Genomic DNA, 12507 nt, shown 5'->3' with positions numbered 1-12507 from the left:
AAAAAATGAATGTAAACCCCCTAGAACTTTTCAGAATATGTTATGGAAACTAAAGGTACTACCATGGTCTGCATACCTTAAATATGTGATAGGCAAAGCTGAGCAAGTGAACTGTTTAAAAATATTCATGAATTCATGTTAGCATGCTTTCAAGATGGCCACTCCAGCTGTATGACACACAGCTGGAGCTCAGATAGATGGACAGAACTTGGGTAGCTTTCCCTCTTTAGGCACTGCCCTGGCAATCCCACAAGGCAGCTGTTAAAAAATTCTGAGGTCTGCTAAGCAGACTCCAAAGCACCAAAAATTAACTTGGGGAGTACAAAACTGCCTTTCCTCAGAGTCTTGGTTTCAGATCTCTTGACTTTTACCTTTGGAAACAGTATCCCAAGTCCAACTACTTTTCTTTAAAGCCCCAAACGAAGTCAGCTCAATAAAGAAAAGGAAAGCTCCTCTGCACAGTGAGTGAGAAAAGGAAAGGGAGCCTTTTCCTTTTTGCCCACTCACTTCCCATCACACATCATGGGCTCAGAAAACTACACAAAACCTAACTATGCACTAGCAAATCGCAGCACAACCATTAGCAAAATTTAACTTTAAGACTGTACCCTGTATCACCTTTAAAAGGAGAATAAAGAAATTAAGTCAGAGGTTTTGTCAGTTGATTAATTTTAGGAAACTGCATTAGTTAACTTCACTGTAGAATGTGCTCTGGAAAGAAAGCCGTTTTGTCATAGACTGCTCTTTAACCCATTCTGCTGGAGCAAATTTGCTCAGCCTTTCTTTTTTTTTCAGGCTGAGGGAAACCAGCATCATTTCATATGAAAGACAACAACAGAAACTCTTCTGGCAACACACTAAAGCAAGTACTAGCAAATGACTACAGGTAATTTCTGAGGAAAGCATAAAAAAACTCAGTGAGTCCCCTACAAACTCCCTGAGAACAATTATTTGACAATAAACAGCAGAAGAAAACCTTGCTGTTCCACATCCATAGCTTAAGAATATTTCTGGGAGCACACTCAGGCCAGAAGGCAGGCAGTCCTTCCAGCATGTATTATGAATCACAACCAGGTATCCCATCAGGTCATGCTGTTCTGAAGGAAAAGTGCCAGTAAAGTCAGGGAGGAGGAGGCTCAAAAGTTTTCTACGAGCTTTCAGTTGCAAGGTAGCTAATCCAAGAGTTAACAAGCTCCTAAACTATCCAGCTAAGATTTTCTGATAGGAACATAAGGCTATCCTTTCAAATAAGGTCAGGCCAACATGTTTTGAGCAGCATCCTGAATTATCAGTATTTGCAATCCAGGGCTCTCTATCCTATAGCTTTTCCTGTGTCCCCAGACCGATGTGACTGCTGAGTTCATTACAGGGTCAGGGCCTCAATGAGATTCTGGATTTTATGAGTTCTTTTTCATACAAAAGAAAATAGAACTGCCTAGCAGCTCCTCTATGAGAAAAGGCATCTGCACTTGTTTCTCATGCTTCACATACCAGCAAAATAAGAGATTCTCAACAGCGAAAGTTAAGAAAGTAAGCAACAAGATGAGCACAGCATGCCAGTCTTAACAAAGAACTGTTTTAACAATCCTATTATCATAGACAGGACAGTGTTTCTGAAATAAGAGCTGGTTGCTGTGTGACAACAGTGTGCATGTCTATAATTTACAAACTTGAAAAATTTACAACCAAAAGCATCATTAAAAAGGAGTGAATAGAGACATGCACTTCAAGCACGAATCTCACACCTTCAAAACAGAAAAGAGGCAGATTGTCCACAATATCTTGGAAGATTTTTTTAATCACCAGTATGTTCCACATGGGAAAGTCTCAGATACTCTAGTAAGAAACAAACCAAAATAACCACAAAACACTTGAAAAATAAGCAATTACAGGGAGAAAAGCTGTTATAACTGATCAGCTTTAAAGGAAATTAAGGCAGAGCCTTCAGATGGCAAGTCTTTAAATGAATGCTTAAAACCAGCTTCTTTTCCTTTATCCTCTTTCTTTTCTGAAGCTGGTCTCATCACAAAAGCCAACATTTCTTTTTTAACTCCATAGTAACAAACTCTAGCCATCCCTGTCCAAGTTCTTAGGTTTAACAAGATGGGTTACTACCTAATGCCATGGTTTTGCAAACAGCAATATATCAAAAGCAAGTTTTAGGTCCACTGTTTATTCGAAGCACCCTAATTATGAGGAAATATTTCTGGTAATATTTCCTTTTGTTCCTTTGTACTTCTCACATGCTGATTTATAGCTTTCCCTGTATTCTTCACCCATTTGTATGTATCTCAAATGCTTTCATATACTTGAAATACTTTATCATAATGATGCAGAACTTTGCAGGAACATTGAGAAATCTGGCTTGAACCTGACCTGCACTGGCAGCGGATCACAGCTTGCAGCAGCCCACATGAAATGAGCTGAATATCTCTGTCTGCTTCCAAGTGAACGAGGACTGCTTTGAAGAACTCTACCCTAGATAACCCCCAAACTGACAGCCTGGGAAGGAAGTGAATGAACATGGGTGCTGAGTCACTTTTCACTTTCTTTGCTTTAAACAGGTAACAAATCCAAAGAAACCTATTTAGCAAACTTGTGAAAATACCCCTTCTTCTCTCTTACCTTTCTGCTCCTCTCCCCAGCACACAAACTGTTACTGGTGTGATGAGGGACCACATTGGAAGCTTGCACTTTTGGACCCAGGGACAGAGCACTTCAATTTGCAAGACAGCTAAATGAAATCCTGCAAGAACCAAGAGCTGGTATGTACTCATCACCCACAGCCAGCAGCGCTTTGGGCCCGATCTGCTCGGGAATAAGCACCTGGAGACCAAAGGTACCGCTGAGTCCAGGCTGGAAGATGTCTCATCTGCAGCCTGAGACGAGAAAGGAAAGAATTTGTTTGGGATGTGTAATACTTTACTGGGAGTCTGTGGCTTTCAGTCAGAGGGCAGGAAGGAAGAGAGTGAAGTGCAGGAGCTGGAGCAGCCCACCCTGCGTGGGCTGCAGGAAAAGGGCTGGTGGAGCAGCAAGGAGCCTGCCTGCACACACGCACAAGGGTGGGCTGCCAGCTGCCTCATGCTGGGATGCTACAGGTTTTTTTCTTGGGTAGTATCCAGAACAAGTTTGAATAAAGCAAAGTTTAAAAAAGACATTTAATAAATACCAATGGTAAACACTGTACTCTTCCAGAATGTGTTCTGGATTTTAAGCATTTTTGTTGAAAATTGAAATTTACTTTCCTTCTTTGGTCAAGTTTATTATACTAACTTATTGCTTTTTCCTTCTGGAATCACTTCAGAGATTCTGGTAATTCTAGAGAATATCAAAACTGACAAAACTCCCTAGAAAAAGGACTCCTTAAGAAACTCCTTAAGAAAAGAAAATTTATGTGACAGTGTTCCAATTAGCAATAAAGTTGCTTATTGCAGGCACCAGGATCTCTTAAAACCCTAACAGTCTCTTTTTCAAAATTAAAAGATTTAAAGCTGGGTAACAGTATGTTGGTTTTCCCCTTTCTGCCCTTTAGGTCTTTTTGGAATCACATTTGTAAGGATAAAGAAGTATTTTCTTTCAGTACTTTTAACAGTCTGATGTTTTATCTGAATTGGAAATTGCATTTCATTCCTGTCTTCTTTTTCCCCCAGCCTTTACTGTGGCTGCATCTGCTGAAACTGGGGGTGTAAGAGAGGGAGAAGTGTGATTTACACTGGTGGATCTTACTGCTGAACTCACTGGTGTTGTGTGAGGTAAAGCTAAGCATATATATTTGCCTTATGACTGGGATGGAGTATGAGTATATGCCTCCAGACTGGGATTTTTCCATTAGCCATTTAGATCTGCTGATATTTTGTATCACTAGATCATCCTCTCTTCAATTTTTGTTTGTTTGGTTTTGGTTTTTGTTTGGATCTTCCCCTCCCCCAGAAATTAAAGGTTCTTTATATCTTTATATATCACTCTGACAAATACAATTTTTCTATCTGACTATCTACATGAAGTTTTACTTTCATGTTCACAATTTTTCCTGATGCTTTTGTTTCAAGTATTTGTGGTTTCTTTTCACTTCTGTTACTAATTTTTGCTCTATTTTTAAATCCTCTCATTTAGCTTTCATTCTAATTCTTCCAACAGTAATACCTCACAGATCTTTTTCTTCTTAGTGCATATTTCCATTTGTTTTTCGCAGTAGATAGCACGTATGCTCTCTCCAGCTTCCAGAAATTAGCATTTTTATTCTTGATTTCCAAGTGACAATATGAGTGATTAATTCCATGCAATTATTTGTGATCACAAAGTTGAGTAAAAAAGGGCTCTTACAAGCTAGAGTTGTCTGTGAAACCTTATGCTTAATATAAACCCAACTCTCATCTGCTGCAATCCACCAAGCTATTGAAAGATGTGGGGAGGATGGAGGAAATTATTTCGTAATGATTCTCTTAAAAACAAAAGGTATCTTCCCGACCACTTAATTGCTGCTAATGGCACTGGCCCCTCCAAAACCAACCACACCTTATGCAGATAAGATGCCAGGCCAGGAGCTTTGTGTGATCTGTGAATTTGTGGAGGTCCCCCAGCCTCCAAATCCTTTCTAACTCTGATATTACTGAAAATTGTCCCTATTGAGAAAAAGAGATGGGTATTTATTTCTTTCAAAGTCTCAAATCAGACATACTCCTCTGTGTTTCTCATTTCTCAACTCTATAGGGAAGCCAATAGCTTTAGGCTGATAATATTATGCATTTATATTTTATGTCAATGAATATAGGCTGGAAAGTGATAAAAACAGAGCTCTGAAAATCAGCTTCTTGCTTCTGCTACTGAATGCAAGTAATTCGCAAAGACAAAAAAATTCTCTTTTAGTACTTTCTGGGACTGTGTTGTATTTACCGAGGAGCTCTTTAGTCACTCTGGGAATGGGACTTCTGAAAATATACTAAAAAAATTGGCTGCTAGAGTTGTTTAGGAGAACAAGAGGTTCTCAGACTTCTGAAATTTTAGATTAGAAGAATCATGTGTATCTCCATGGCTACCAGATCAGTTCATGAGCATCCTGGCAGATTTCTGGTAGCCATTTTGGAAGGTCTTATAGATAAACTGCTTAATGAAAAGTCTGTTGTGGCCATGCAGGCTTGCTGGGGAGACCAAGAGAGGTTGGACTAAATGACCCCTTCTGTGGTCCCTTCCAACCTTAACCACACAGAAGGCTGTAAATATTTGATCATGAGTTACAAGGGAGAACATGTCACTGCACCACCTTGTTATTTGATCATGTTAAACTTGCTGGTGTCAGGGCTAGAGATCAACAGTGTGGTAGGTTTAGTGTCTTGGGATCTGGTGATCATGGGTCTGTCTACAGTTCTGTGAAACCTCTACTTCTAGCATGCAGGTGTTTCACTATGGGAGGAGGAAAAGTGGTGGTGCCACTGAAGGGAACAATTCAAGTATTGTGTCTGATGCAAAGAAGCATCTTTGGATGTTTAAAGAGGCACAGGACAGAAAAGCAGAACCTTTTCAGAAGGCTCAGCACTTGGGTGTGCCATCTGTACCTTCAATCTATCTTGGATGCTCCACGCTGCGCATAAAAGACAGACTACTTGCAAAGGGGATGAGGAGAGAGAAATAAATGCTTTCTTAAAGAAATCCTAAAATACACAACACTGATACTCAGCCTACAAGCAACAGATGTATGATACAACACTTTTCAGGTGGGGCATCCTGAACTGTTGGAGGTTGGTTCTTAATCTGGCAAACAACTGCAGATGAACATTCACTTACATGTCTTGGTCTTTGAAAAATGGGGGTAAAATACTTATCCAGGCTCCCAGCTGACGTCTGGTAACAGAGAACCCACAGTTATTCGTTTCAATGGCAGATTGTCTCTAGTTTAGCTACAGTGGTTTAAGATTTTAGTGTCCCAGCAGCTGCACTGTTTGAGAAGTGACAAAATGGGATGTGTGACCACTCCCTGGGCCACAGCTATGTTTATCAATTTTTATTTTAAATGTCCTGTGCTGTGTGGAACAGCCAAGGTGAGGGGAAAGAAGGTGGAGGGAGACATACCAAGAACACCCATTGTTACTGGATTCTTTGGTTACAGAGTGAGAAATGTGAGGTGGCAGTGGAAGATAAGATCACTAAGAGACATTATTGCCTCAAACCACTGCAGCAAGGTTTGGTCTTCTGGCTTCCAGAATTTGTGGTTTAGTTACTGAACTGAACTCTGTCTGCTTGAGTTAATCTGAACTGACAATAACTCCAGCTCTCTAGGTGTTACTGATATATACAGCAATGCCAATAAATACTATTGTATCATGCAAGTACATATAAAGTACAGATAAAAACTGTGTTCTATTTTAATATATATTTCAATAAGCAATTAGGAAAAAAAATTATCTTGCACTGTAAGTGATACCACTTTCAGGTTTATTTCCATAGCCATTCTCTTCCTGAGGGTAAATCATGGTGCTAATGAAACAGAATTGGGAAGAGTTTACCTGTCTAGGGTTTATAGAGCCATAGTTTCAGATGGATTATTAAACTTGTAGGACCACTTTGGAACATTCAGTTGGCAGGTAAAACTTATGTATATATTAAGTAGTCCATTTTCACTATCCTACGTAGTCTTAGCCATGACTTCTTTAAGTGAGGACGTCTTTGATCACAGCTTTTCCATGCTTTAAATCTTTATATGCTGGAATAATTTTACCCACTGACCTGTGTATGACCAGTGTGTCTGACAAGGAACTGTCTCATCAGCAGCCATGGCTTAAGCAGTTGTTGCTTCCTGCATTATGCTGGGCATGTCTTTATGTGGCTATTCAGCAAATGAGAACGTCTCACACAGTAATAACCCCTCGGTACTTTGTGGCATATTTGTATTTCCTGGGTTATTTTCCAGGTTGTTTGTAATTTCCCTGGTGTGGTTCATTGCACAGTTTCATAAATTCTTAAGTGATGTAGCTCTGAATGTCCAAACCAAAGATAATTTAAATGGCTTTAAGTATCCTTATCAGGATGCTTAAGTGCCTCTTCCTGTTAAGCCTCTTTATTTGCACCTATCTGTGGTATCTATTAGAATCAGGTTAGCATGTTGCAGTTTTCCCTGCTCCCAAGGGCTCTGCACATGATAGCTGCCTGTCTTTTAATCCCCAAAAGTAATGTCCTTACCATGTTTTCCTTTGCAAACACTCACCTCTACCTTGCTGCTCCCATCTAGCCATTTCACTCCAACAATCCAAATTGGGTAACAAAATAAAGCTGCAGTTATTTGGAAATGATGACCAATGCACTCTGTTGAAGGGATGCAATTTTTTTTCAGAGCTGAAAAAAGGATTATATATTTAAAATCACTGTGTTGGTTTTTTTTTTTTTTTTTTTTTTAATTCCCTCAGCTCTGTCAGCTAGTTTAATAAACAATGATGTTTCTTATTCCAAGCCCTGCTTTTGGTTCCTCCGTGCACCTCCATGTGAATGGAACATGACTGGAAGGCAGTTCAGCAGCCATCTGAGTTGGGGAGAAGGCAAAGCCAGTGACAGAACAAAGGCCCCTTCTTGGAAGATTGTGCCGAAAGTGTAAGACTGCTCCTCGGTGGCAGGACTGTTTTCTCAGCCCCTGTCAGTTGTTCTTACACTGTCCTTTCTGCTACACTAGCTCAGCTCGCAACCTGGTAACCACAACCACAAAAAAAGAAGAGTATTTTCTAGCTGAATCAGTTTTCTCCTCAGATCCTTTCATGGCCATTCCTTGGATTATGGCAGAGAAGGTGATACAAAAGGAGGTGACATCTCTGCTTGTCCTGGCACAGGTCTACAAAAACTCACCAATCCAAACTATTGTTACTGCTCTTAGTTTGAGTTACTGTGCCTAAATGATGCAGTAGACAAACACTTCCTTTTTCTAGATTTATGCCGTATCTAAATAGCTGCACTGGCAAAATTTACAAGTGGAGGAGTGGTTTTGATAGCTTATTTTCTCAGCTCCCTAGAATGAAGAATACAGCAAAATGTCAACTCTTTCTGGTAAAATTGGCTGAACTTCAGCTTTTGACAGTCTAACAGTCTATTGTGGTATGAATATTTTACATTTATAGCCAACATGCAAAGTCTCTGAGCACAGATTAGATTTTCATTAATGCAGCTATATATCTTCTTGCCACAGTACATCAAAGTTCCCTATCCCTCCTGAGGGAATCAAATATGAGTTCAATTTCTTTCTTATTCTGAAGGTATAGAAAATGTTTCTGGGATGTGTCTTAGTTTTGTTTCGTTTTTTCCCCTTTTAAAATAACAAAGTATATTTTTATTTCAAAGCAACTTTCATTTTACAATAGTAAGTCTGTATAGGAAGTCTACAAAACACTCTGTACAGTATCTCTAACTAGATCAGAGTTAACTTTATCTAAATATGGAAATACATTTGATATCTGCAAAGTTAAAGCTTATATTTAAGTAATAAATGAAAGTAATGAACCTGGAAAAACAAGCTAGCCATGCAATTAGTCTTTTGAATAAAAAAACACTGAGATGAATGAGAATTGAGGTGGTGCTTATGCTGTAACACTAGGCTTAATCCTGTGCCATTTGTGTTAGTGGAGATGAGTAAGTTGTGAATTAAGATCAGTCACCCAGACGTTAACTTTATTCTCACTGAAATTCTGAAGTTAACCTGAGCAGGTAGCAGGGTCAGACTTGTAAAGTAAAATCCTGAACACAATAATGGCACTTGTTACAGAAGATGATTTTCTCCCTTATTATCTTACTGTAGATTTAAAAGGATAGTGTTACATCAGTTATCCAAACATTATCTTCACAAGCAGATGGTCTAGAATTTTTTTTTAATAAATGAAGATTTGCATTCTGAAAAAAGGCAGAATAATCACAAGTGCTTAAATCTTCTATACCCAGGTTGATTTTGGTTTGATTATTACTAACTTAGTGAGTGCTGCAACATTTCATGCCCAAATAATCTTGACAGGTGATAGAAAAGGAAGTAGTTCTGCTACTCATGAGCTAGGAAGATTTTTCTAAGTATTAAAATGTATTATATCATGCCTCAACTGATTAAGTGTCATATATGATCATTCAGATGTATAACCTTTAGTTCCTTCTCTCATCCCAAGGTTAACTGCTTCTGTGTCTTGGGTGATATCTTTGTGAAATGCACTTTGGGCATATTTATCTCTGCTATGGCCTTTATACTCTTAAATTGCATGTTATGATATAGCAAGGAACAAAGTAAGAGCTTTTTTTAAAAAGATTAGCTTCACAATGTTGGTAACATAAATATAATTCCAGTATTCAACAGTCCCACTCAATTACAATTGTCCAAATGTCAGTCTGAAACCTTGAAATTGTGTTTTCCTCATGAATCTGTACTTTTAAACAGCTTATAACCACATTATCAGGGGTGTTCCTTTAAATATTAAATAATTATCAAGTAATCTTTTGCTTTTTAAGAACAGCAAAATTAACCTTCTGGGACATGTCAAAACCTGTCTCTGAGTATCATTTCTTCTAATGAGGCCCAAAGCATGTGATGAGTGGAGAACACACAAATGACTATCTTAAATACTCTGTCCCTCAACCTCCTACAAATAGCTTGTGATTCAAAGATCTCCTGAGCTAGGGATGTTGTAAAGTATTTCCATGTCTTCAGTACCACTCACAGGTTTTTCTTATTTTCCTCATAAGAGTGAAAAGTCAGTGATTCGATAGTGTGTTATTGGGGATTTTTTGTGCATAGTATTAAAACATGGAAAGACCTTTCTCAAAAGAAGAGAGAAGGGAAGAATGGAGCTTTAATGGTATTGATGTTCCCAACATAAAGCTTTTGTTTCTTGCAAGAGCAATTCCACTGGCATTGTCTCAGTACTCCAGAAGTCCCTCATTTGCAAATTTCAGGCTGCTGACTGACACATTCTAGGCTCCAGAGGAAGGTCTTGGAGATAGAATGCAAGGTCATCATCTGAGGAAGCAGGCTTTCTTTACCAGTATGGGGCCCTTGGGCTTGGCTTGGCATTCAGTGGTGAGCCCCTGTTGCCTGTGGAACACAGGGAGAAGTACTCATGGCAACCCATGTTGCTAGGCAGATGGATGACTGTGTTTTGTTCCTGCTACTGTGTTCTTGGGGATTCTGGCTTCACTTCCAGATATAATTAATGGTAATAAAGTCTGAAGGTTAAAATATATGGATCTCTAGGGCCATTTCTGTGCCTGGGTGGGATGGGGAATAGTATCCTGACACTTACATATAAAAGAAAGAGCCTTTTTCTGCTGCAGCTCCTTAGGCATAGTCCCAGAGGCCGAGCACTGCCAGCAGCTCCTTGACATTGAAGAATATTGCTGCAGTAAAGAAATGCTTCCTTTTTCCTAGCAACTCATTTTTAATGTATGTTCAGTTGCTTTTCCTCAAATGCAACTTTGTTGAAGCTGGACAGGAGGAGCTAAAGATCCACAGGACTGTAGATTTACATGAGCAGTAAGAGATATTTGCCAGGACAGTTCCAAAGCCATCTCATGGACTGAGAAGGGCTTGAGATGCTGCTATTATCAGCAGCCTTCAAACCTGATTTTCCCCCTTTCTTCCTTCAGTTTCTTTCCGTTTCAGTTCAGTTTTTCTTATGGACTCAGACAGCTACTGAGCTTTTTCCCTACAGAAGAATATCTCATCCTTCCTGCCTTCCCCTCTATTTCTTCCTCTCTTCTAATTGCAGGGTCCAACTTCCTGGATGTGCTGATTGAGATGCCTGCCAGACCTTTTTCTGAGTTTCTTAATAGGGCAGAACACTATTCACTTTTTGATAGATTGAATTTTTACTACCTCTGTGACTCAGATTTGCTCAGTGAATGGCAGAGCCAGCACAAAGTAGAAGGAAGATGTGCAGCCAGCAGGAGGAAAGGAAGTGCAAGACCTGGATTTCCCCCTTTCAGCTCTGGTGAACTCCGTATGTGTCAAGGAATCATACATTGACATTTTATTTAAGAGGTCAGATTCTCTCCTTCTAGGTTTATTACCTGTATGAAAAGTAAAGGAAATCCCTTTTAAATTTATGTACTTTTTGCTGTTCCATAGATGAGAACAGGAAGAATTATTTTTTTGAAAGAAAGCAAAATTATGACAGATAAGTTTAATATACGAGCAGCCAGGAAGAGGTCAGTGGTAGAGGAAATAATGGACGGCATGCCTGTATGTCTGTCTCTGCCCACTCTGTTAGGCTTCTCTTCATCAAGTCCAAGCATAGGATCAAAGCCTGCAGTTACAAAGAGAACAAGCCAGAGAAAAGCTGTCTTCCCCTCCTACACACTAAGGAACAAGGTAGCTGCTCTCAAGTGTAATTTACCTAAATTCTGTAGGGAAAGATACAGTATAGGCAAGGAAGGATGGAGACATTTTCTCATTTTTATCTGGTTACTGTGTATTATTTGGGTGAACAGCTATTGTTTAGATAATACTCTGTTTTGAAGAGTCTGAGTCACTGAAATCAGCTGCTGATCCCAGAGGAAGAGCAGAATGAAGGTACACTTGGGTCATTCATGTCACATTAGCGAAAAAGGGTACAGTGACATGAAACTGCTGAAACAGCTGTACCCCTTTAGCTGCAGAGGAGCTATAGGTAAGAGTCCTGTCACAGAATCATAGTTATCCACCTACTTTCTCTGTGAAGGACAAATGAATACGCTTCTTTGTGCCTTCAGTTATATGGTCCTCAAGGACCTACAGAGGGAGTCTATAGAGAAGGTCTTTGGCAAATGTTTGGAGCAAAGATATGTTGAGATGATTGCAGCCCTGAAGCCATGGGGGCACACAGCTTTGTAGGATGTTATTATACCTCCTTGAACGGCTCTCTCTTACTTCACTTCTCCCATTTTTGACCTGTTTTTATTGCTGAATAATATTTCTGAACATATGCACAGAAAATATGCAGAATGTGTGATAGGACCCTGATAGCTGAGAGGAATGTATGTGATGAAATTAGGAGTGGAGGTAAGGGAACCTTATGTCTATGAGACTTCAGTGGATTCACGCTTTATATCAATAATGCTGGATTCTTCCATAATTTTCCTGAGATATTTTCTGACATTTTTAAAATGAAAAATCACAATTTCAAAAGGGTATGTTCTCTTCAGAGGAGCTCTGTAAAGATCTTGCATGCAGCAGCTGATATTTCAAGCTGTTGAATTAGTAGTTCTGGGTTTCCTTTTGTACTTGTCTGTGCCAAAATGTGATTAGTTGTTTCAGCCCACTCATAGCCTTGGTTTGAAATATCTGTGCATTAAGTTAAAAGGGAACCAGCTATATGGTTCAGGTCCAATATTTCATCTGCATTATAATTGTTAACATTTTTTTCCCCTATACAGATTTTTCAAGATACATTGCCAGGAAATTTTAAAGCAGTGAATTCTCATTTTGAAGTGCTTTCTCATTCATATTTTGTTCTGCTTCTGGAGACAGGCAAGACACCAAAGCTCAATGTGTTAGGAACTGGGAGAATAAGGATGCTT

The sequence above is a fragment of the Cyanistes caeruleus genome, chromosome 2 (assembly GCF_971803275.1).
Source record: "Cyanistes caeruleus chromosome 2, bCyaCae1.hap1.1, whole genome shotgun sequence".
Taxonomy (NCBI): domain Eukaryota; kingdom Metazoa; phylum Chordata; class Aves; order Passeriformes; family Paridae; genus Cyanistes; species Cyanistes caeruleus.
The sequence above is the reverse complement of the archived record's forward strand: the minus strand, read 5'-3'. Positions refer to the sequence as shown.